General features: G+C 41.8%; 1 long non-coding RNA gene across 4 annotated transcripts in view; it reads right to left on the minus strand.

The window, feature by feature from the left end:
• Window positions 1–27341, minus strand: part of LOC308474465 — a 64202-nt gene that overhangs the window by 10942 nt on the left and 25919 nt on the right. For 2 of the 4 annotated variants that reach the window (XR_013984746.1, XR_013984747.1), the window contains 3 exons: window positions 16573–16769; window positions 7947–8018; window positions 2925–3600 (listed from right to left, as the gene is read on the minus strand). This is a non-coding gene — a long non-coding RNA (uncharacterized lncRNA). Of the gene's footprint in view, window positions 1–2924; window positions 3601–7946; window positions 8019–16572; window positions 16770–27341 lie in introns of those variants that run through there. The other 2 variants (XR_013984744.1, XR_013984745.1) reach the window with 1 other exon arrangement.

The raw sequence follows: 27341 nt of genomic DNA on the forward strand, positions 1-27341 counted from the left end.
GCTGCAGCCCTTTCCTGTTCCAAAAAGCTGTCTCTGTGGCTTTCTGCGTCTGTTTGGGCTTCCAGGGAACTTTGGCTGTGTTCCAGTCTGCTCTCCTTCCTCCCTCATCAGTCGGCCGTCCAAGGTCAGGGAGACTTGATGCTGGCAGTTGCAGGCTCTCATGTGTTGGCATGAAAGCCCAGCCTCCCTGTTCCTGACTGCATTCTGCAGCCAGTTGCGAGATTACACTTGGAGCTGGTGTGTTCGTGACAGCTACTTGCAAAAAAGGCAAATTACATTGAAAGGGGCTTGCAAAGTTAGCCCTCCCACTGAAAATCACACAGCTCCTCCTGGCCCCATTCTTGTCATTCACATGTCAGCATGGATGTCTGGTGGACATGTGAGGTGAGAAAGCCTTCACACATAGATTTCTCCTGGAACCATGTATGATCAGTGTTATTGTATCTAATGAAGCCTCTGCACATAGATGCCTTCATATTAACCTCAGACATTACACTCATACATGGATGGCAAATGTGTGTCTCAGAGGAGCCATGTGACATGAGAGATGGAGTTAAAAATGCCACCCATAGTACAATTTAACACATATTGTCTGTTCCTGTGAAAAAACATGGGAAGGTGGCTTAAGAATGTTTTCAGAAAAAAACCATATATGCAACTACTGTGTCATCATATCTGGTTTTTGCCAGGATTGCTGCTGAAGGAATTTTATAAGACTTTACTGGTAAACACAACAGAATAAAGTGAACTTGTTTATCAAATCCTAATGAACAAAATTTTATCATGACTGACATTTCCTTCCAACAACATCTATCCTTCCTATAAAGAAAAATCTGTCATTCGATAAAATATATGAGCGGCATCACCTGGACTCTCACTGACACCCCACATAAGCACCCACAAAGTTGGGGGTAATTTTTATCAATCTTGTTATCAAGTTCATCAACCTGGTCTAATTATTTACTTGCTAATCAGAAATATTCATTTATCTGTGTCTAGCTGCTTATCCATCATCTCTTGCTGAACTTAATCAAAGTTGTTGACTTTATTTTCCTAAGTATCTGATTTATTTTCAACTTTAATCACCCTGTCCTCTGCATACTTATTTAAAAGTTCAAAACTTTATTATCTAAAAAAGTTTGCATTTATGTTATCGTGTGGGGTCTGTTGGTTACACGTTATTCTCCCTGCTCTCAAGTTAATTCTACTGATGGTTTAGTTCGTTTAATGTATATTTTAATATTGTTCTCCCTTTGGAGAGCTTCACTTTGAGAACTTGAAAATTCAGGTTGAAAGGCAAGCTTGATCTTTTATCAATGCAGTAAATTGGAGTCTATGCTACTTCTGTAATGTTTGGAAATCACAATGATGGTAGTGATAAGAAGACATCATGGGCTAAGTGCCAATATAAGCTCTCCAGTTCCTGATGGAGTTGGCTTGGGAACATACCACGTGACGTACTCCCTCCTACATGCTCTCTCTTATCCTATTATTACCAGAGTGGTTAGGAACCCAAGCCCTATCTACTCTAACATTATGTTTTCATAGTGGCCAGTAAGCTGACCATTGCCCACATACATGAGTGCAGTAGCACTGTTACGCAAGAATGACTTGCCAAGTAACTTGTCTGGTGGGATGGAGATAATGATGATGATGATGATACATTTATACCCCGGCCCATCTGGCTGGCTCCCAACAGAATATTAAAAACATGATAAAACATCAAACATTAAAAACTTCCCTAAACAGGGTTGTCTTCAGATGTCTTCTATAAGTCAGATCGTTATTTATTTCCTTGACATCTGATGGGAGGGCATTCCACAGGGCGGGTGCCACCACCAAGAAGGCCCTCTGCCTGGTTCCCTGTATCTTCACTTCTCGCAGTGAGGGAACCACCAGAAGGCCCTCAGAGCTGGACACAGTGTCTGGGCTGAATGATGGAGCAATAAGTTCCTGGCAGCACCATCACTGCCCAATACCGTGAGGAGTGAGGCAGCAGTAAGTTTGGAAGGTCTGGATGCACCAGCTGGAGCACTGGATTGGTTCCACCAAAACATCCACACGGCCTTGACCTTGACACCATCTCAACCTTCCCCTCTTGATGAATGGCAGCAATGTTGCTGCTCCTGAAGCTCTGTTGTTGCAGTTCTGCCTCACCAGGTGTGCCACTCCTGCTCTTATGGTAACTCTTACAGTAACGTGTATGTATGTGTCCAAAATGTCCACCTGACACGTTTGGCTGTAATCATAAGAAAGCATCACACAATCAGAAGAACTCAATGTTGTGCTAAAATGTTCTGTCCATGCAAGTATTTTTGACTACTCAACCAAGCTACCTCCCTGTCCCTCCCTCTTGCTCTCACCATAGCCAGTTGGGATGGGGGGGTTGTGAAGGCACACAGGGAGAGGAGAGGAAGGAGTGCTCATTGCACTAGTAGGAGCCCTTGCACTGGTTCTGACTAGGTGAACTACATAATTGAATCGGTCAATATTCCAAATGGACATAAATGTTCCCCAAAATGTGCCCTGGAGCTTGATAATTATAAAGGGAAAAAAAGATCCGATTAATTCCCGTGTGGAATGCTTTAATTTTCCAAACCCATGTGTTTCCCAAAAGTGGGACAAAAAATATCCTTCAGACATTTTGCAAATTTAACATTTAATTTTTCAATCAACTGATATACCCTTATAAAGATAGGCTGAAATCTATGTATACCTACCCAGCCCTTGCACTCTCCATAAATTCAGCATTTTCATAAGCAGACACTCTGTAAAAGCTTTTATGAGAAAATATGGTTGAGGACAGAGACAGCTGGCATTTAAATTAGCCAAGTGAAAGAAATTACTCTTACTCATTCACCAGATGCTTTTATTCATATATAAATTTTTAAATTAATAATTTCATAATGCTGTGCAATCCACACTGTTTTGCTCACTGACCTTAACAAGCTTTGACATCTTTTTTCATTACTTCCAAAGAGTGCAGCACACTTTGCCAACTTCCATTTTGATGAAACATTCTAACAAGGGGAGAGAGGGAGCCAGCATCCACAAGCAAGTTATGAAAAGTTTTGGTAAGTTATTTCTGCTTCCGGTTTAGAATCAGAATCCCAAGAAAGTCAGAGATAGGTAGGTAGGTAGCTATATGCTATCTGTAAAATAAAAATATTTTAAAAATCTTGTATTCATCTTCTTTTCAGTATGTATTTTGATTCACATCAGGGCTGGCTGAGGGATGGACTTTGGTAATCTTTCATAATATGGCACCCTGTGCATGGCCAAAATTTGGTGCCTTCAAATGGATCTTCTCAAATTATGGATCTTCTCAATTTTGCATCCCTCAGTTCTGTGACCGGTGCAGGGAAACTGCCTGTACTGCCCTCAATCTGGTGCTTGTAGGCTAGGCTGCAGGCTTTTTGCGTCCTCCCCAAACTCCCCCCGATATAGCCTTTTTAAAAAAGCCAATAGTAACCTATTTTCTGTTTTCTCCTCTTCCACAATAGGCCTTGGGGCATCCAAAACACCTTCAGTCTCTCAAACGAGCACCTCTTCTTGCTTTTAAAAGGACTTCTTCTCCATCTGACATTGCAGTAAACAGCTCTGGGAACAAGACGCAGGGAAACCAGCATTGTCTTGCTGCTGCTGTGTATATGTGTGTGTGCTGTTAAATGTTCTGAGTTTGTTTCCAACACCCCCCCCCCCCCCACTGCATGTGTGTATCTGCTGTATGTGGAGGTGTGCACATGAGAATGGCTGTGTGCATGCACTCAGAGGGTGGCCAGTCCTCAGTGTGGCCTTCAACCCAGAAAAGGATAGCTGCTCTCTTCTGGCCAAGCTGCCTAGCCACCTGCTATAATCTTGGTTGTTTGTGTGCTCTTCAGTATGGAAGAAGAAGAAGAAGAAAAGAAGAAGAAGAAGAAGAAGAAGAAGAAGAAGAAGGGTTGTTGTTTGGATTTGATATCCCGCCTTTCACTCCCCTTCAGGAGTCTCAAAGCGGCTAACATTCTCCTTTCCTTTCCCTTCCTCCCTCACAACAAACACTCTGTGAGGTGAGTGGGGCTGAGAGACTTCAAAGAAGTGTGACTGGCCCAAGGTCACCCAGCAGCTGCATGTGGAGGAGCGGAGACGCAAACCCGGTCCCCTAGATTACGAGACTACCGCTCTTAACCACTACACCACACTGGCTCTCATAGGAAGAACCTATGACACTTTGACATACTAGTATATGACATATGTATGTGCATAGAACCTAAATATATTTCATGTTCAGCATTATAGCAAGAGTGACTTCAGTTATCTGACCTAGAAAAGAAAAGAAAAGAAAAGAAAAGAAAAGGAGACAGCCTAGATCATCATAGCAGTTATACTTTGCTTAAGTGTGTACTTCCAAATTATTAACACTGTTGTAGCTGTTGGAGACCTAAAGGTATTCTCTGATCTGATACTCTAAGATCAGTATGCTTTATGTGCAGTGAAAACCATCTGCAGATCATAAAAGACAGAAATAATAACCCTGCCAAGCAGGTTGCTTCAGAGCAGGTTACTCCATAGAGTGCTTTGGAAGAACTCTCATTTTTTCTGACATAAAACAGTGGCGTTTCAATATTTTCTTTTGTGCAGGCTGTGATTCAGAAACGTAAAGTACAGTAGCAGTCCTGGAACTTTTAGTGCTCTATATGTGTCATGCTACATTCAATTTTTTGAACAGATGCATGTTTCGTAGGTATTTGAGAACATCTTGTGTCCTGGGCTCACAGGTTTACAAACTGAGAAACAGGTTAGGAATCAATTGCAGTCAAATATCTTAAAGCCTTCAATTGTATCCCTGGATGAAGATCCTTCAAGTTAAAAGAGACTAGATTTTTAATCTAAACCAGCATTTCTTGGCCTATGGAGCAGGGCTACCTAGGATGCGAGTGGCGCTGTGGTCGAAACCACTGAGCCTCTGGGGCTTGCCGATTGGAAGGTCAGCGGTTTGAATCCCCACAACGGGGTGAGCTCCCATTGCTCTGTCCCAGCTTCTGCCAACCTAGCAGTTCAAAAGCACACCAGTGCAAGTAGATAAATAGGTACCGCTGCAGTGGGAAGGTAAACAGTGTTTCCGTGCGCTCTGGCTTCCACCACGGTGTTTCATTGTGCCAGAAGCAGTTTAGTCATGCTAGTCACATGATCCAGAAAGCTGTCTGTGGACAAACGCTGGCTCCCTCAGTCTGAAACAAGATGAGCGCTGTACCCCATACATGCCTTTGGTGGTGTATAAGCAAGGCCATTCAAAGACTCTTGCATGCCATTGTTAACCAAAAGGCTGAGGTCCTATGCACACTTCCCTGGAAGAAAATCTCACTGAATTTGATGGGGCTTATTTCTCAGTAGGCATGTATAAGATTGTGCTGTAAGGCTTGCAGTTTTCAGATGTATCAGATGTGAGCCCATCAGGATTGCTAAAGGAAAGACTCTGGGTTCGCAGCATAAGTGGCACAATGTTAGCAGATGTGAAAGATGAACTACCTTGTAAGTAAAGGTAAAGGGACCCCTGACCATTAGGTCCAGTCGCAGATGACACGGGGGGTGCGGCGCTCATCTCGCTTTATTGGCCGAGGGAGCCGGCGTACAGCTTCTGGGTCATGTGGCCAGCATGACTAAGCCGCTTCTGGCAAACCAGAGCAGTGCACGGAAACGCCGTTTACCTTCCCGCCGGAGCGGTACCTATTTATCTACTTGCACTTTGACGTGCTTTCGAACTGCTAGGTTGGCAGGAGCAGGGACCGAGCAACAGGAGATCACCCCGTCACGGGGATTCAAACAGCCGACCTTCTGATCGGCAAGTCCTAGGCTCTGTGGTTTAACCTACAGCACCACCCGCATCCCACTGAACTGCCTTGTAGGAAGTACCTGTTACTGGAGATTCCACTCCCAGCTTTGTGCAAGGAATACTTTTTCTCCTGTGCTTTAAAGGGCTTTAAAGGCGAGCATTAACTGTGAATTGTGCCCAGAAACATACTGGGAGCCAATAAAGATCCTTTAGGATCAGTGTTATATAGTTCCAGTGGCCGCTCCTGGTCTTGCTGCCACATTTTGGATTCGTTGTAGTTTCTGAGTCACTTTCAAAGGTAGCCCCACATAGAGTGTGTTGCAGTAGTTCAAGCATGCATGCCCCATTCTGGCGACTACAGGTTGTGATCCTAAAACTAGTATGACTAGTATAATATAAACGAGACTAAGCAAAGAAGGAGAGCAACTCTCCAGCTAACACCAGCCTGTTTCATTAGATGACCTCTTAGTATTACAGTGCAGTCCTATACATGGTTATTCAGACCTAAGTCCCACTGAGTTCACTCCCAGTAAGCTGGCCATTCGCTTTATAGGACAAAGAATTTGGGATGCTTACCAATGGGAATACAAACATAGCAATAATAATAATAACCTCAAGGTGCTGTTCTCCTGGTGTTTTTTTATAATAAAAAAAAAGAGTTGGAAAAAACCTCAATTTCTTTTTTTAACAAAAATATATTTCTGAGCTCAAAATTTCAGAAATGTCAGGATGGGCTTTGTCAAGACTTATACAGATTCCTATTGAACAAAATAAATGTACTCTTTACATGCTCAAATATGCTATTTTCTTTATTGTTGCTTCTCATGCCTAGGTTGTTCTGGCACTGAAAACCAGATCAGTTCTGAGTCCTGTTCAAATTAAGTCTTGATGTTGAATTACTGATTGTCTACTTTATTCTAAAAGCTTAAGTTGTTTAGTAGACTCAATAACCCCTTATTAGCCCCTCAAGGATAGCAAAGGCTTTAGATTAGTCCGTATCAGGAAATTACAGCAGCTTGCATCAATGCACTAATTAACTTCACTGACTCATCAACAGCAAAAAACAAACAAACAAAAATCTAGATCTCCAACTGGACAGCATAACTTTGACCTTTACATCCAAACCTCTTTCCCTGTTCAGGGGCTGGAATACAGAAACCAAACTGATTCGCATGACTCTCTGAGGGCTGGTATGCACTCTCTGTGCACACTTTGACTAACACAAACAAACTTCCCCCATTAAAGAATTCTGTAGAACCATGTTCACAATGCAGAAAAACCAGTGAACATGCAAGAAAATCCACAAGAGGAGCAGCGTGGTATAGAGGTAAACATTGTAATGGTGTTTTTGTTTTTGGTTTGTTTTTTTGCTAGTCACAATAGTAGACAACTATTCCAAACTAAAAACCTTCTTCAGTCACTCAGTCCCAACCTTCCCTGTGTTGATGAGGGGGTCAGGTCTGCAATCGGCTTTAATTCGCATCACTTGAACACAAGTGGAACACCCTGTGAACTCTGTTCATACATGTGCAGGGTCTTGCTGTGTTGACAGGAGTGGGGAGACACTTTTAGCCTTGCCCCCAACATCTCTAATTCTTTCTGCAATGACTATGTGTTGTGTGTGATTGTCTGCAGTGAAATTTCAGAGCACAAACACGTTTATGATTAGGCGCACCACGTGATTGGGACACCTGGTTGTGCAAGTGCATCATGTGAGTAGACGCTTGCACCTTAGAATTTCACCCCCAAACCACCCTGAGGAACATGTCATTGTTGCAGAAAAGATTAGAGATTGTCGGGGGCTCAGAAGTATATCCCAGTGTGTTCAATGGAACTTACTCCCTAGTAAATAAGCGTGGTTTGGAGGAATGGCATTTCAAATTCTCAAAAATCAGCTCACTCTGACAGGCCTTGACACTTCAGCATCTTACAGTGACTGAAGGAATCAAATATGGTGCTTTGTTTGTTCTATTCATCACAGTCAATGCATAACTGAAGTGTCAGATGATCAGATTCTCATATAATAGTTGCAGGAAAAGAATGTGTGTGTGTGTGTGTGTATCGACTGCGCTAAGCCAATTCTACAAATCTCTTGTTCTATCACAGTCACAGATAAAGGAGATATTGCTCTTACCTAGTGTTTTTGGCATCTATCCAGCTCCACTTTTTTTGTAGCAATATTAATTTCTTTTTCTACCAGTTGCAGCTGTGAACAAAGGGGGGAGAAGTCATTTTTTACTATCTTAGCAGGATAGAACACACATTCTAATTTATCACTGAATTAAGTTAATGATCAACTGCTGCAAAACTTCCTTGGAATGACCTCGAGACAGTTGGAGATCAGCGACATCATTTTCTTGCATCTGGTCCCCCCACCCACTCTGTGCTTCGACTATGGCAATAGGTACACATTATAGCAACTGATTTAGAGAGAACTTATTCAGCACTTTGTAGTACAGGAGTAAACAGATCGGCCATTGTTTTTCCATTGGGGTGCATAAGCCAATCTACACCAAGAGGCATATACAGTGGTACCTCTGGTTAAGTACTTAATTCGTTCCAGAGGTCCGTTCTTAACCTGAATCTGTTCTTAACCTGAGGTACCACTTTAGCTAATGGGGCCTCCCGCTGCCACTGTGCCGCTGCTGCACAATTTCTGTTCTCATCCTGAGATAAAGTTCTTAACCTGAGGTACTACTTCTGGGTTAGCGGAGTCTGTAACCCAAAGTGTTTGTAACCCGAAGTGCTTGTAACCTGAGGTACCACTGTATGCAAGTCCCACTTTTGTTGGAGGAAGCAGCCGAAACAACACTGGCCTCAGCAGTCAGTTCTAGAGACTAATCGGAATGATTGGCATTCTACAATTTCAATTCCATGCTTGTCACCTTCAGGGGAGACTTTAAGCACTCAGGAACAAGAGCAGACTATCCATATTTTACGCTGCCACCAATGAACCCCCTTATCTTTATCTAGGTAAGCAGAGACACCTTTGGATTCAACAACGGTTTAACAGAGGTGACTCTTTACCTATTTTGTTTGCCTCCTTCCATATCAAAACTACCATGTTTTCTGCAGTTGGGTATTTTTATGGAGTTAGATGAGAGCTTTTGATCACCTTGGCTGGGGGCACGCATCCTCAGGCACAGGGATGAAATGTGACTCTCTAGGCCTTTCTCTTTGACCCTTAGGATTCTTCCCAGACCCCACCTCTTCCTGGACCTGTGCCACCTCTTCTTCAAGTGCTTTTGTCTGGCTGGAATGGGTGCTTGACCTGTCAAAATGCCTCTTGCTTGCTTGGATGGAGGTGTGTGTAAAAACCTTGGACTTTTACAAAGCTGAAATGTAAGCCCACTGAGCAAAAACACTTACATGGCTCCCATCCCAGCATTTTATTACTCTTGCTGTGGCTGCTTCATCCCAACCATCACCATCCTGACAAACACAACACCTCCACCATGAGGATACCATTGCTTCCCCAACCTGCCAACAAGCCACCACCATATTTGTTTGAAGTCTTCCATAGAACAATGACTACTTAACATGCAGAAGAAACGCAAGGAAGTGATCTCTCAATATACAAAGGATAGACTGATCTAGGAATCCTAAACTTTAGATCTCATGCAAGTTGGGCCGATTGCACTTTAGATCTCAAGCAAGTATGTTTCCATCCCACCATCTCATACCACAAGCTACAACACCTACTGCAAAACTCAATGTGTGTGTGCTTTTGCACAGTGCAAGAATTAGTTAATGTGTGTACCTTTCCCAGCATGGTTTCATTATACAAACTGAGACTAAGTGTGGGTGTAGGGTGGGGGTTAGAGTGTCACACTATGGCTTGGGAGACCAGGGTACAAATTGCCATGCAGCCATGAAGCTTACTAGGGTGACCTTGAGCTTAATCATTGCCTCTCAGCCTAAAATACCCCCAGGGTTGTTGTGGGGATTAATGAATGTGGAGGAGAACTATGTGCACCATTTTGAACCCCTGGGAGAAAAGGGTAGATATGAATGCAATCAGTAAGTAAATATTTTGTTCATTATAAAATTATGAATAACTCCAGGTTATTTATTTGGGGCTTAAAGTCCAAGGAAAATGGTGGGTTCCTTCTCAAGGAACACATTATGTGAAATTGTAGACTGTACTGCTTACATGGTGTGGATGTTAAGGCAAGCATCTTGAGTTTCAAAATCAATGTGTGTGCTTTTTGTTGAGTGCCTTAACTGTGGCAATAAGAAGCTTTTCCCCCTTAAATTGAAAACAGTAGCTCCCAAACTTTTTGTTTTCCCAACAAACAACTTGAAAATTGCTGGAGATCCCTTAATTATTTTTCCGCCTGTTTCAGCAGTTGTAATGTGCTGTGCCAGATGCTGTATGATTTTTTATTGCTGATTTTATTTCTTATATATTATATTTTATTGTATTACAATTTGAATTCCATAGAATTAGCAGTGCAATACAATAAAATACAGTAGAAGAAATAATTGAAGCATTAAAAGACAATTAAAAATCAATATGCATACTTAATTCTGTGTCCCGTATTTAACCACAAATCTGCAGCCATGTTGTGGATCACCTAAATGAAGCTAGTCTGCCACTGGTGGTCCACAGATCACAGTTTGGGACCCCCCTGTGCTAGAATAACATTTTATGCACATGTAAACATCCTATCTGGGCCTTTCAAAATGGAAAAGTCAATGTCAAGCAAGGAGCTATGAAGCTTCATCAAAGTGTATTCTTTAGAAAATCTTTCTGGAAGCTTGCATGTTTCTTAAACCATATACATGCCCTCTGATTGCCACCATACAGTCAGCAGAGGCAATGGAACATCTGCTGGTTTGGCCCCACTGTTAATTTTAATTGGTCTCTCTCTCTTTCTCAGCACCTGAATTAATTGTGGGTATTTGGTCTAAACACTGTTTTAAACATTTCTGATGGTTCTGGTGCATCCCTTTATGAGGCACCAGATGTGCAGGTCCTGAAATAGCTACTATCAGCTTCTACCCACAGGGAAAATGATGGGCATTTGAAGTGTGGGGTTGAAAAACAAGGATAAAGAAGAAGCATCTAGTTGTATGGTGTATATGTGTTCATTATAAAAGAAAGAGGGTCTAGCGAGACCCCCCAAAAGTGTTATGAAATGTGTTTTTTGCATTTCCCCAGGCTTGAGAGTTGCAGCTGGATGGCATTAGAGGCCTGGTAACATCAGCACATCATGTTACATTTGACATTTCTCCCCCAAATTTTTTTAAAAGTCTCCTTAATGCCACAATATCCTCCAAAAGGTTATCAGTGTGTTTTTGCAACCCTGGAGCATTTAAGCAGGTGAAGTGCAGGGCACAGGTGATTTAGCAGGGTGTTCATGCCATCAGCTAAAGCAAAGCAGCCTCCTCAGCCTCTTGCTCTGTTTTGCCTCTCTTGCTCTGGTTTTCTGAATTAATCTGATTATCAGAAGAGCAAGTTTAGACAATCCCAGTACTGGGACAAAATATCAACAGAAAAGAGGTACAGTTCTTGCAGCAGTTCTCCCCTATGCTTCACCAGCTATGAGTGAGAGAGAGAGAGAGAGAGAGAGAGAGAGAGAGAGAGATGGAGTGGGGAGTCAAATGTTTACAAATGTATACTTACAGATATATGCAGCCCAATGTTATGCATGTTACTGTTAAGTATAATGATTTAATTGACATTGAAATGGAGAATGCCTATGTGTATTGCTGAAAGGGTTTAACTGGAAGATTCCACTGAAGCTAAAGAAAAGCGAGAAGCGCTCTCTGAGCTCTCTAATTGTTTGATAATTAACTGTTGTTCTTCTTAAGTAGCTAACACATGAGTGTCACATGAGATCACATGAGAGCTATTGAATTGCAAATTTGCCATCTTGGAAGGGTGGTGGCTGAGTCTTTGTACTCTGTGACAGCAAGGATGTGTAAACGACTCTCCTGAAGGGAGTGGATACAGCTCAGGGCAAAATGGAGGCTGTAGAAAGAGAGACTTCTGCTTCTAGGTCTGTTTGGAAGTATATTTTATTTCTAAGATGCTGAACCTGTGCTGGACAGCACAAGATATTCTAGGGAATTATTTGGATGTATCTTTGATGTTTTTGTTCTGTTTTGAAGAAAGTTCTGCAAGTAAAGTTTTGAACAATCTAATGGGTCTGGCCAACGTTTCATTCCAAAAGGAGTAAGTTTTTGTGCATCCAGTTGCTCCAAACTGTGCAATATTAATAACTGCAATAGTTAGTAACCCTCCCCAAGCAAAAATGGGCCTTACTTCCAAGTATATATCCATATAATTCAACTGGTAGTCCTGAATTCATTTTCACAGAACTGTTTGTTTGCAGCATTCCCAAACACGTGTATTCATCCACAAGCAGTTCTCAAACATCCTGTCTCTGTGGTACATATGGACAGAAGTTTCAATGGAAGCTGCCGTATACTGAGTCTGCCCATCTGGCTTAGTATTGTCTACAGCGACTATCCAGTATTTCAGGCAGGCGTCTCTCCCAGCTTTACCCCAGAGATGTTAGGGATGGAATCTTGGGCTTTCTGCATGCTTTATTACTGAGCTATCGCCCTCCCCAATTTTTCACAAATCTTAATAAATACATCTCAGATTTACTGTGTCCCAAGAATATTTGGCTTAACAAATTTCTTCAATAGAAAGCAACATTTCCAGGATGCTGAACTTCATGAGTTTGGTAGAAAAAATGTTTGAGAATGTAAGACTGGTTAATTTATTTAACCTGCTTCCTTACATTTATATCCCACCTTTCTTCCATCATGGAACTCATGCATGCAGTGACCAGACCCAGACCTACTTCACACCCTCCAATGTTCCTCAGATGAAAATAGGGACATTTCTCATTCTCTCCCAACTGATCCTCCTCAGCCCCCCATTTTTGTTCCCCTACCGCAGAGCATTTCCTGTCAGAAGAAGGATGAGTCTAACTACCACTATGCCAAAGGGACACAGCACACATGCCCTCCTCTTAATCCTGATTTTATTTTATTTTATTCTCTGGTAGATTTACAAAAAGAAAAACACACACCAATAAATAAATTTTAGAAGGGGGCAAGATTAGATGCAGACACACAATGCATTTTTTAAAACAAACAAACAAACAAACAAACAAACAAACAAGAAAACCTACAAGAAGTGTTGTGCTCTGCTCTCCAGCAGCCACTATGAGCTGTCCAAGGTAGGAGACCAGCAGCAACGGCCATGCAGAGGCAATGGCATGCCTCACATACATGGATTTACACAAATATATAAATTCCGTTGCTGCATAAAATGTACAGTTTACTAAATAAAAAGGACAGTAAAAAGAATTGCTCAGTTGGCATGATGGGCCCCCAAAAGTCTCTTGCAGGAGACTCCAGATTTTGTGCTGCAGTCCTGATCATTACATAGCAGTCCTTAAATTGCACCACTATTAGCTGTAACTATTGACTATTGTCAGAGCTTTGCTGCCGCCAGTGAAAAGGTCAGGCCTTTTCATTTGTGTTGTTTTTATGTGATGAATACCAAATAATAAAACACACAGTTTATTGGGCTGCTGAGTTTTGTTTTGTTTTCTACAAATCCTCAGTCATCACTTTTGCATCTGCCTCTTCCACCTCCCCCCACCCCCGTTACTTTTAATGTAAGCTAAGAAAGTAGCACTTAATTAGCGCTGTTAATTTTCCAGAGAAGAATAACACCAGCCATATGCTTGGCTCTAAAGAACCTAAGGATTTTGCATTGGGGACCTGACGACATTGAGGATTTCCCCCACTAACTTGGCAGATTGGACTCGGACTTTATGGAACCAGGGGCAATGAAGATTCATTACCCACTGAAGTCAATCTTTTATGATGTACTTTCCTAAAGGTTTGAAGAAAAAAATAGCTTGCTATTAGGACACTGAAAGAAGTGTGTACTGCCAAACTGTTGTTGGGATACTGCCAGGGAGACAAAGTCCATCATGGCCCCAAGCCAGCTGCCGGACGATCCATCGATCTCCCGTAGGCACGCAGTATCAGCAATTAGCGACATGAGCTCCAGAAATAGCCTACCACATTCTAGAGCCGATGCACACTCTGTTAGCAGATAATGCACAGCCAAAGTCGCACTCAGGAGAGCATTATTTACAAGTTTTATTCAGCGTTGATCAGAACAAAGAAAAACATGACTGCCTGCTTCAGTGTCTACGACACAGAGAGAGAAACGAAAGCAATAGAAAACATAAACTTCCTGTGAACAGGAAATGCGCAGACTCTGACTCACAAAGCCTGCTCCCTTTTAAGGTGGAACGGAAATATCCTAACACAAACATGGCAGTACCTATTCAGAAAAGGGAGATTAAAATGACCAAGGGGATAAAGCCGCTCCTCTAGGAAGAACAGTTGCAGCGTTCATGACTTTTTAATTTAGAGAAAAGGCACATAAAAAGTGACATGACAGAAATTTATAAAATTATACAAGGCATAGAGAAAGTGGATAGGGAGAATTGTTTTTTTCTGCCTCTCTCATAATATTTTAATTTTGTTTTTAAGTTGTATTCATTCAACTTATTTTTATTATTGCTTGTTAGCAACCCTGAACCCGGCCTTGGCTGGGGAGGGCGGGGTATAAATAAAAATTATTATTATTATTATTATTATTATTATTATTATTATTATTAATTCTAGAACTCATGGACATCCAATGAGGCTGAAGATTTGAGACAGAAAAAGTACTTCTTCATAGGAGTATTAAAGTATTATGTGTTGCATACATGAGCACTCTACTGTAATTCCTGCACCCAAAATGACTGATAAGTAGTCAGAGAAGTAGTCTGAGGGTGGTTCTCTGTGTGTGTTGGGTGGGAGAGTTAAGTTGTGACTCGGAAGGGCAGAAGTTAAGGATTGCTGCTGGTCTAATGCTCAGAAACTAATTAAGCACCCTGCGGAAGCTATTAGGTGATGAAAGGCTCGGACTGAGCTCAGACATTGCCCCCATTACATTTGCCTTTAATTGCTTAGGCAGCAAGTTTTCAACTTGTGGGCTAGTTTTTAGAACAGAGCAAATGCCAAGCGGGGATAATGAGGGATTTTCTGATACCTGATAACCACAACAGGAAGTTTTGCCCTGCTCACATCTGCAGCAACTCTTCTGCAAGAGCTGAAAAAACATACAGAACACTTTGCGTTCCTTCCCCCCACCCCCGGGGCTCAAAGAAGAAATGCAGCAAAGTATGCTTAGCTCCTCGCAGGACTGCCAAGATAATAATAGCAGCGTGGAGCCCTCGCCACACTGTTTTCGTGATATTTACAATGTGATATTCAGCAAACACAGCACTATGATTCAGAGTTTGAAAGGATATTCTAACCAAAGCGAGTGCTCAAAATAGGGATGACACTAGGGGAAAGGATTTGGTTATTTCAATAACTGTGTAGTTGCCAAGACAATTGATAGTTATAATATACGCCTTTCTAAAAAGAAATCCTCCTTATGAACTCATATAAAGCCTTGTGCTTCCAAATTTCAAACAGAATCTCATCCCTATTTATAGCCTCCCTGCTTCCTTTTGTCTCTGGAATTATTGTACCCCCCATCTCCCTAGACTAGCACTGGACAACCAGCTGCCCTCCAGATGTTTTGGACTACAACTCCTATCAGCCACACATAGCACTGGTTAGGACTGGTGGGAGTTATAGTCCAAAACATATGGAGGGCACCAGGTTGGCAAAGTCCTAGTCTGTATACCTTATTGCAGGCATCCCCAAACTCAGCCCTCCAGATGTTTTGGGACTACAACTCCTATCATCCCTAGCTAGCAGAACCAGTGGTCAGGGATGATGGGAGTTGTAGTCCCAAAACATCTGGAGGGGCGGGTTTGGGGATGCCTGCCTTATTGTCTGTCCTAGTCTGTATTACCTTATTGTTTCCCGATATTTATTTCAGACTGTAAACCCCTTGCCAGTAGAGACCTGTCATACAAAGTGCACCAGGTTGGTGAATAATGGACAAGGGTAACAAGGAAGCAGCAATTCCAGAGGCAGCAGGAGAAGGAAAACAAGGAAACATAGGAATGACATTGAATTTGAAATTGGCAATCCTGTTCTTTGTAAAGTGTTGTGTACATAGATGTCATTATTATTATTATTATTATTATTATTATTACAGATGGGTAGCCGTGTTGGTCTGCCATAGTCGAAATAAAAAAATTCCTTCCTGTAGCACCTTAAAGACCAACTAAGTTAGTTCTTGGTATAAGCTTTCGTGTGCATGCACACTTCTTCAGATACACTGGAGTGTATCTGAAGAAGTGTGCATGCACACGAAAGCTTATACCAAGAACTAACTTAGTTGGTCTTTAAGGTGCTACAGGAAGGAATTTTATTATTATTATTATTATTATTATTATTATTATTATTATTATGGTTGTAGAGCAACAGTGAGGATGCAATTATGCTTCCTTTTTCGTATTTCCTAGCCTTCCACTGTGCTTCTCATATGTTGCGAAATGCAACCGGATGAACTTTGCTATTCACAGACTCGTTCTCCTGCAATCCATCTAACAGATCTTCAGAACCAGGAAGAGAAAGATGTAATGATCTCCATAGCTTTGGTTTTGATGAAAGTGACATGAAGCAATTTCTCTTTCAAAGGGCAAACAACATTCCGCTGAGTTTCAGTTAAAGGATGTACCTGTGATCCATTTTTTTGTGCTATGTGCAGGAGGAACACAACTTTTGTGATTGCTTGTTCATTTAAAGCACTGATCTATCCTACGTACCATGTAAAAATGGATGGATGACAGCCACATCAAAGCACCTTAGAGAAGGCACAGTAGAAGTGTGTTGAGAAGGAAAGCTTCTTTATGACTCTGTATCTTTAATCCCATATTGAATTCCTTCTGTGGTAAAAGTTGCTTCCATGAATTTTCAGATGGCAGTGTAGACTTTTGATAGCTCTTTGTCCTTCATTATAGACCTATCAAATAACAAAACACAATGGATCATATTCAGCGTAGTTCTAAAATGAACATTCAGTGTAGTTCTAAAGTGAACAATGATTTTTCCTTCCATGACAGGATGTCCTTCTCCTCCCTCTGTGCATCTCTTCTATGTTAACCCTCAACCCTCTGGAGCAGATTTGTGGGTGCCAGGGAGCAGAGGGGGAAATTCCCTTGTGCTAGCACAAAAAGTTAGTTGAATACTTCCCAATGTCCCAATCCCAAGCTATTATTATTATTATTTTTAAAATGACTTTGTATGTAAGTTCTGAGCACTGTTTGTCTGTAATGGTCTAAAACTATGGATCCCAATTGGTGGTCCGTGGTCCATAGCCCACTCAGGGGATCTGTGGCACCAGTGTCACATAACCAAAACTACCACAGAGGTATCAACATTTGCAAAAGTAGAGGGCCCATGGTTTGGCTTTTGAAAAATAGGGGGTCCACAGTACTTAGCTAACTGGGAACCACTGGTCTATAAGATACACTCATCAAATAACAAAATACAATGGCCTGAAATCCAGCAAGTTCTCCCCCCCCCCTTCAAAACAGGAATTGATGTGTGTAAGCTCTATCAAAGTGAACTGTGGTTTTATATCAGCACTGCCTGATGGCTTAAACCCACACAATGTATTTGATATGGAAACATCTACAGAGATAGATGAGTGGAAGAAGACTTGCTAGAGTTACTTTATTGTTTCATAAGAGTTGCTGGAAATATTTATGTTGGGCTTTGCAACAATTATCTGCTTTCATTAGTTCAGTCCATTTATTTTCTGGTTTTCCTTCCTTCAGCAGCATTGACTCAGATAGAATTCATACTCTAACGTTTGGTACCCACTGAACACTAATCACACATTTGTAGTATTGATCCATAGCGTTCACATTTACTACAGTTAAGCTGAAAAACAGTCACCTAAAGAATTCAACACTGCACAGTTTTTTTGGGGTGGGAGCACAAATAAGACACAATGGCCTGCTTTGTTATCGGTTGGATATATTTTATCAAGATTTCAAAAATCTAAAGGGAGATTTTTACAAGCACACTTCTTCCTACACAGGATGAGGTTTTAAAATTATTCTATGGTGATATTCAAGTGGAAACTGATATTTAATTGAGTCCAAAAGGTATTTTGTTCCCCACATGAAGTAGGAAGCAACCTTATTTTATTGAATTAGCTCACTGGACCATCTAGCCCACTATTATATCAACTAGAAACAACCATCCAGGACTTTTTGAGACCTGTCACATGAGATCCTATAGCCTGAGATATCAGAGCTTGAATCTGGGACCTTCGATATGCATAGCATGGGCTTGACCATGTAGCCAAGGTCCCTCTTCTTTGCAAGTAGCAAACCTAAATTAGTGACAACACAAGGCGTATCTACCACTAGTGTGCATTGCCAAATGCGAGGGCAAGGAAGGGAAATATTTCCACAACTTTTATGCCAATATGTATGTAGAATTTTAAAAATAAGATCCAACATAGCACAAGCAGATGTCCAATCACATAAGGGGTTTTGTCTTACTCTCCTTCCCCCAGTGGCAACCTCTGGGGGGTTGGGGAACTCTCCAGAGTAGATTTTGGGAGTGTGTGGGGTGCTGGAGGAGTGGAGATAAGAAACAGGAGATCTGGTTTGCAAATGGATTCCTGTTGTGCATGCAGGCTGTCACAGCTGGATCTCTCCCAATTGCTATAATTAAACAGAAATACAACACTTCTCACAATAATGGGGAAAACTGTGATCAGGTGACCTTTGTGCCCACTCACGCTGCTGTCAAGGTGCTACCTGTTGACAAACAACTTCTTCTTATGTTCTTAAAATAATGATGGCTCCGAATTCGTAATGCAGTCAACATCTATAAAACCATGTGGTGCAACACAGAATTGCAACCAAAGATTGTTTTGAGGAAGTTCTGCTCTCACCCAATCCATTTTGAGCTTCTCAAGGCCAGGTAACAGCTTGCTGACTAGCTCAGAGAACCACATTTAAGACTCTTCACTCTAAGGCAAGTTCCTTTGAACTCACATGAGATTGACAATGTAATCCTATGCATGTCTTCTCAGAAATATTATTATATTACTGATATTTATTGTTTTATTTATTCATCACTTTTCTCACAAAACGGGTCCCAATGAGGCTTTCAAATTAGTACACAGAAGGCATTGAAATCGCACAAACATAATCAGGGAAACAAAGTACCTAAAATGCTCATCCATCAATATTTATAAAAAGGACAAATCCTACTTACCCATTCTGCTACAAGATGACAAACTGAGGGCAGGGGACATATCTACCGTATTTTTCGCCCTATAGGACACACTTTTTCCCCTCCAAAAATGAAGGGGAAATGTGTGTGCGTCCTATGGGGCGAATGCAGGCTTTTGCTGAAGCCTGGAGAGCGAGAGGGGTCGGTGCGCACCGACCCCTCTTGCTCTCCAGGCTTCGCGCAGCTCTCCGCAAGCCATGGGAGCCCGGTGCTGGGCTCCCACAGCTTGCGGAGAGTTGCCTGCATGCTGAAGCCTGGGCGCGCTGAGCTCAGCACGCCCAGGCTTCGAGCTTAGCGCAGCTCTCTGCAAGCCATGGGAGCCCGGCACTGGGCTCCCACGGCTTGCGGAGAGCTGCCAGTTCTGGGGGCTGGGGTCGGGGGAAGCTCGGGCTTCCCCCGCCCCAGCCCCGCGCCTGGGGGGAAAATAATTTTTTTCCCCTTTATTTCCCCTCCCCCCCAGAAAAAAACTAGGTGCGTCCTATGGGCCGGTGCATCCTATAGGGCGAAAAATATGGTAATTACCCTCCAAATTAACTATCAAAAGCTGGGTGGACAGAAGTGTTTTAGTCTGGTGCCTAAAAACAGAGCATGTTGGCTCCAAGTATACGAAAGTCTAATTGAATTCAATGGGACTTACTCACAGGTAAAGTGTATATAGGCTGAAATTCTATATACATGTGCCTGTGAAAGATATACATGGGATTGCAGTATTACTTTCCCCCTTATAAAATAGAGTTCACCTCCCTTTTCTTTCAGCCTCTTGTTTCTTTCTATATAGCTCCAGCACCATCACTGTCTATTTCCTGATGCAACTGTTCATACCACCATAAACATTTAGCCTTTAAAGTGCCACTGGAGTCCGTTGTTTCATTTTTGTGAGTAATTCTACAAAAATCCTCCTGGAGTGATCCTATTCTATTAAATATTATTAGTACACATAGCCCATGATATAAAATAAAATAATGTAAACATGGGATCTGAAAAAAATCTATAGCCCTTTTCGTTTTCAGTTTTAAAAAATAAATTTCTTGCTGACTTCATTTTGCCGCTGTGCATTACCCATTACGTATATTTGAAGGGACATTGGCCATTATAGGGATACACTGTGGTTGCATACTACCATCTAGAGTCTAAGGATATACTCACAGCCCTTTCACAAGACTGAATCTTTTAAAATATAGTTTACCACATATAGGGAAACAAGGGAAGTACTTTCCACATCATTTCAGTGGCCACAGAAATCTCTCTTTAGCTCTCTAACATAAATGCACATACCCTGAGCCAAAGATTCTGGCGTCTTCATCAGGGACCAAAAAGTAGCTCAGGATGAACTTGGACTTATCCATTCATTTCACTTCAAGGTATCTTCAACTGACTCTATGAGCAGCTAGCACGGAAACAAATTTTGGAGGAAATTCTCAAGCAATTTCAAATTTGCTTGCCTTCAAAAAATACTTTAATTCTCTGCACATTCCCAGTTATGGGTGGTGCTGAATTTAGGGTGTTAAATGTAAATTGTTCAACATTAACATTCCCAATAGGATTTCAGACTCCAGAGCCCAATTCTTACATTTTACCACATATCAGATAAGCACATTTTATTTCAGCAATGCACACAACACAGCTCATTTCCAGAAACCTATGAAAATGGAAGGGCCCTGCTTATTTTGAGCTCCACGTCACCTTCAGCCACTCAAGGAGTTTTGGAGGGAAATGCTTTGCTATTTCCCCCCCCCCCCCTTGGCAACTCTAGCAAAGCCTTACAGTCAGGCTTTATAACTGCTGGCCGGGGGGGGGGGGCACAAATGCTTAGTGAAGAGCCTGCCAACAGCTATACCGGTACAATGTCACATCTGGTTTTATGCCACATTATCGGGGATTTGCAGATTGAGAAGGAAATGGGAAAAAGCCCAAGACTGCAAAGCACCAGACAGAATTAGTAGCCACTGATAGTCTTAGCCTTCATGATTTTTTTCCTAATCCTTTTTTAAGGGCATTCAAGTTGGTAGACATTGCTACATCTTGTCGGAGCAAAATCCATACTTTGTGTGCTGTGTGAAGAAGTATTTCCTTTTTTTTTTTTTTAATGATATTTATTAAAGTTTCAATAAAAGATTAAACATAAAACATAAAAAAGAAATACACAATTCAAAATATAGAATACATAATCTAAAAGAAAAAAATAAAAGAACAAAAGAACAAAAGACAAAAAAGAAAGTAGAACAATTAAAAACAATATCACCTTTTCGTCTCCATTTTTAAATTTACTTATTTTCTGGACCTCCTCGTACCTCCCTCTTTTGTATTCCAGTTCAAATTGTTTGTCCAGCAATTTCTTTCCCTCTTTTTTTAATCCCAATATTAACTCTTAATATAATATAACATTAAAATTTTACCTTTTAAAAACCAAATTTCCATTTCCTTAAACTTTTTTAATCCTAATCCTTAATCTTAATCTATCCATAATTTTAAATCCTAAACAGCTGGAAGCCACTTATTTTGTGAAGAAGTATTTCCTTTTGGCTGTCTTAAAACATTCAACATTCAGCTTCACTAGATGCTCCCAAGTTCTAGTATTAGAGCTAGTATTAGAAAAGCATATTTCTCTTTCTCTTTCTCTCTGTCTGTCTGTCTTGTCTGTTATTTATTCAGTGGTCTGTGTTTGCCTGAGCTTGAGTCTGGATTAAGGATTCTGAGCTCCTGTGTTCTAATTTGATACATGATATCCAGTCACAGAACATTTCAGGATTTGGGCCTCTGCCGTTGGCCCTTAAACTTTGAGTCATGATTCGCAGCTTGGAAGTTTAGACAGCTAATCACGTTGGGAGTGGGAGTGGCCCAGGCCTTCAGAAATGTATATAAGCAGTTGCTTTGCCCCTGTTGTCCAGTTCTGTTACTTCAATAAAGGTTCTTGCTGTTATCACTGTGTCTTGCCTCGTGGAAACCCACCTACACTTCTGTCTCTGTCTCCCTCTCCCTCCTTCCCTCTCCCTCTCTTTCTCTGCTGTCTCTACACCAGGCATAGGCAAACTCAGCCCTCCAGATGTTTTGGGACTACAACTCCCATCATCCCTAGCTAACAGGACCAGTGGCCAGGGAAGATGGGAGTTGTAGTCCCAAAACATCTGGAGGGCTGAGTTTGCTATGCCTGCTCTACACCATGCATTATTATGTCCCCCCCTTCCCTCACCATTTTCTAATAAAAAAACTAAAAAGACCCTAATGTGGTAACCTTTCCTTATACAGAAGCTGCTCCAGCCCCTTGATCATTTTGGTCTCTGGTTTCTGAACTTTTTCCAGCGCTACAGAATCCTTTTTGAGGCTGATAAGCACACTCATCCAGCCACACTCTTCTCTGGTCCCTGCCTGATTCATGAATGTGATATGCCAAATGGCCCATGATCCGTCATGGCATCTAGCTCGACAAACACTTCATTTATTTACTCACCTCTCTAATCTATCCTCAGGAAAGATTCTCTCTCTCTCTCTCTCTCTCTCTCTCTCTCTCTCTCTCTCACACACACACACACACACACATACCAAGATATAGTAATATGCATTTGTATGGTACTTGTGTTTCAATAGGAAGCTTCTCTGTGGAGGGGCTCTTTCTTGTATCTTTTCAAGGCAGCACTCACCGACAGCTCTTATAAATAATAGTAACCTAATAAGCCATTTAGAATTCAAAGCACAACATGTCAGGGTGAGAAAGGAAAAAAGAAAACCAGGGGCCTGTATGCCTCTAAGTTTCTCTCCCCCCCCCCTTCCTTTAAGATTCCTTCCTTTATCTCAGGCATGTCAGCCTCTTCCCTTTCTGCATCTCTACATTTTTATGAATATCTCTTTTCCTCAGAGAGTTGCCTAGAGCTATCGGTGGTCCATAGTGCAGCGGAATTAATGCAGTCGGTAAGCGATAAAATGGAGAGAATGTTGGCAATATGCGATTACAGATTAAATGATGCAATTTCAGGGTCAGCACTACAGAAGGCACTTTATAAAGAGACTGACAAGTGAAGATGAATGGCAAATGAATGAGGGCAGTTACAGTATTTAATGCACATTTGCCTGTCCTGAGATCTACAGACTCTGCTACCATCTGCTGGCTTATGAAAAAGAGCCAGAGAGTCTATATAAGAGGTTACATGCATAATCTTTCAGCTGTCTCTCATTATGAGAACAGCCCTCATTCCAGGTTATATCACACCTCCGGCCTCCATGGACCTGTCAATTAGACTCTCTTTTGTATGCGGACGCATTTTCAGCAGTGTGTGTAAGAGAAGCTGGCAAAGGAGCAGAGGGCAATGTATTCCACCAACCAAATATTATGTCCTGCCTTTCCAAAAATGCAGAGATTGTTAATTTTATTAAACACCCTGCATTCTCCAGGGCACAGACTTGAGTGTCGTCTGAAAGGTATGCAGTCTGATGCTTTGGAGGGATACGCATTCAACAATTTAGTTATTTATTAAAAGAAATTGACCATGTTGTAAGTGAGTTGTCCCGGTGACTGCATTAGAATGTCACAACAAACTGTGATGTATCATTACAGTTTATTATCATTATAACCTTTGGCTTGCATGCTCCTTCATCACCCTCTGGTAGGGTCATTCAGTCCAGACATTGAGATCCAGCTTCAAGGGCCTTCTTTCTGGTGGTTCCTTCATTCAGATAAGTAAGGTTACAGGGAACCAGGCAGAGGCTTTTTCTGGTACTCATGCCCACCCTGTGGAACACCCTCCCAGCACATGTCAAACAAATAAACAGCTATGTGATTTTTAAAAGACTTCAGGGAAGTTTTTAGTGTGTGATGTTGTATTGTGTTTTTATTGTTTTTATTGGGAGCTGCTCAGAGTGACTGGGGCAACCCAGTCAGATGGGTGGAATTTAATTTTATATTATAATTATAAGATTTGAAACTTACTTCTGATTTCAGTTTAGCGTTATGTCCGTACCTTTGCCTTTCTAGTGGAGGATAAGGCTACCAATGGCTACTAACCTGAATGGCTATGTTCTGAATATGAGTTGGGGGGGGAGTGGTGATTTGCTCAGATCCTTCTTGTGGTCATCTGGTCAGCCACTGGCTTGAGAACAGGCTTGATCCAGCAGCCACCTATGGAATACTGTGTACATTTCCGGTTGCCCCACTTCAAAAAAGATATTGTAGAGTTGGAAGTGGTTCAGAAAAAGGCCACAGAAATGATCAAGGGGGGGAGCAACTCCCCCATGAGGAAAGGTCACAACATTGGCACCTTTTTAGTTGGGGGAGGGGGGAATGAGAGAAAGAGGCAATGTGGTAGAAGTTTACACTGCGTAAGATTCTGGATTGAAATTTTGTAAAGTTTAGGGAAGATAGGGAAGCCTATCACCCTTCTTCCCCATATGTGTCAGGGCCCATGTGTGACTATTCTTCAGCCGCAGTAAGGATGGGCACAGAATTCAGTGTAATTTGCATTTAAAGGAAAAACTACTTAAGCCACACTTTCCAAAACGATTCACAAAGAAAAAACAAAGCTATCCTTCAAAATGTGTGCTTCTCCAAATTGTGCAGGGCAGTTCTCCAGCCAAGTAATGTGTACAAAATGCAAATACTGGAATAAAGCACACATCAAAATGCATATACAGCGGTAGCCTGGTTCTCGAACTTAATCCGTTCCAGGAGTCCGTTCGACTGCCAGAACCATTCGAAAACCAAGGCACAGCTTCCAATTGGCTGCAGGAGCTTCTTGCACTCAAGCAGAAGCCGCGTTGGACGTTCAGCTTCCACAAAATGTTCGCAAACCGGAACACTTACTTCCTGGTTTGCGGCGCTCAGGAGCCAAGCCATTCAACAACCAAGGTACCACTGTATCAGGCAAAATAGCGTACAAAAATGCATTATATTAAGAGAATTTGCTTTGCTAAAATGTGTATATTAGGCAAAATCACATGTGCCTGTTTGGAGAAATTCACAGTAATATATTGATACATTCTTGTGAGGACATTTTTAATTTTTTTTGAAAAAAATACATGAACAGTTGTGAAAGCATGGAGAACTGAAGAGTGGCAAAGTGAGACACTGAAACTGAAATTGACAGATTCTCCCATCCTTAAGCTCCTATATCTCTGAGCACTTTACTAATTTGAGGCACGAGAGTCTCCCTGTTTTGATGTACCTGCTCCAACAGCCTCTATTTACAGCAACATTAGGTCATTATTTTGTGTATTGACTATGAATGTACCTAAGATTGGGCCACTCAATATCATCTCCAGCTACTATCCTCTTTGCTGCCCTATCCCCCTAAATTCTGAAAGGGCATCCCTAATGACAAGTGCCTCCCTCACCCGACAGGCCTGCAAATGATTTGTAGGTAAGTCATCGCTCAGACTGTCAACCCCTTCGCAGGACTTTTCAATGTTCCTCCATCTGTATAGGCCTAGGAGCCAACTCCTAGGGGCTAAGGTCCCTTCAGCCCCCCAAAAAATATTTGAGGGGGCCAAGCCCCTCCAAAGTTGATGGGCATTGCCATTCAAATAGTGTTTGTGTGTGTGCGCGTGCGCGTGTGTGAGTGCGCGCCCCCTCTCATGATTGATTATGCTTACCTGGCCCCCTATTTTATTTAAGTTGGCACCCTTGTGCATACACTTCCACAATTCCTTGCTTTTCATAGCTTCTTAAGAACAATCCCACGCTGAACAGGATAATGAAATATTTAAGCCCACACCTGCTAACACCCTCTTATTTACATCTCCAATGCTTTTTAATAGGAGATTGTGCTATGTTAACATTTGCTTTAGGAAGGAAAGATGGATAAGAAGTTCATAGAACTCCCAGGAGAATGAAGTAACAAGAATTATAGGTTGTGTGTTGCTCAGTATCAGCTAGGTTAAAGCAGAATCTGGAAAGAGAGAGGCTTTGGCCAAAACATTTAGATAACTTTGTTTGATGTAATGCATTAAGGACTGAATTAATAAATCAAGCATTTGCATTGACTGAGGAGACTGAGGAAAGAGGCCAAAAAGCCACACTTGGATCACATTGGTAGCTGGTCCACATCAAAATGCTACAGCAGTCTTTATTTCCTAGTAAATCACTGCCTCTATTTTTCCTCTGGGACTGTCTTTCTTAAAAAGAAAAAAGAAAAAAAGAAAAGAAAAGTGTGTGTACATATGCACTAGAATAGTAGAAAGCAGAACAGGGAATAGAGATTCAGCTGCTGCTGGATCAGGGTAACACTTCCGGGGATGAGACAGATTCACAGTTTGGGCATGTTCCTGGCCTCATCCCTGAGCATGAATACCCAGATCTCTGGGGTGGGCTAGAGTGCATTTGGACAGCTAAAGCTAGTGTTCCAGTTGCACCCATCCCTTTAGAAATCTGATTTGGACACAGTGACACACATCTTGTCTGGATATCTGTAGCATGCTCTGTGTAGGGTTGCCTTTGAAAAGTGCTCAGAAACCTCAAATGGCCCAAAGAAGTACAGCCCAATTGTTGGCTGGTGCTGGTTATATAGGGAGCATATGACTCCCTTGTGACAATAACTCCACTGGCTACTAGTCTGTTTCCTTGCACAAATCAAAGCGTTGTCTATAATTTATAAAGCCCTATACGGCTTAGGCCCAGGCTATCTGAAGGAGTGTATTCTCCCATACGAACTTGCCCGAGCTCTCACATCTTCAAGAGAGGCCCTTCAGTCAGTCCCACATGCCTCACAGGCATGTTTGGTGGGGATGCAGGAGAGGGCCTTCTTGGTGGCTGCTCCCAGACTTTGGAACTCCCTCCCTAGAGAAGCTAGACTGGCTCCCTCCTTGTTGTTCTTCTGCCGGCAGGTGAAGGTTGTTTTTTTTCCAACAGGCCTTTAGGAACTGACTTTTTAAAAAAAGGAAAGGGCTTTTAAGAGTGTTGTGCTTTCTTTTCTTTTTTTACTATATGTATTTTAATATATTTGGTTTTCTGTTGGTTTGATTCTATTAGAGTTTAATTGGTCTTTAAACTATTATCTTTTATATGTGTTTATATTTTTGTATTTTACCTGTGTTGTTTTAATTTGTGCAAACTGCCTTGAGTCCCATACTGAGGAAAAGGTAGGATATAAATAAATATAATAGCAATAGCTCTTTGAGGGGTAAACTACAGATCCCAGGATTGAGGGGAGGCGGGGGGGGGGGGAAGCCATGTGCTTTCAGTGTGCTTTCAATGTGTGATGTGGATGTGACCATTAAAAAGTCCAAATAAATTATAAAGTGCCCTGCGAAAGAGGAAGAAAAATTGAAACCTCTTTCACCGATGAAGCAAACA

Source organism: Podarcis pityusensis (assembly GCF_964106645.2).
Source record: "Podarcis pityusensis genome assembly, chromosome: 3".
Taxonomy (NCBI): domain Eukaryota; kingdom Metazoa; phylum Chordata; class Lepidosauria; order Squamata; family Lacertidae; genus Podarcis; species Podarcis pityusensis.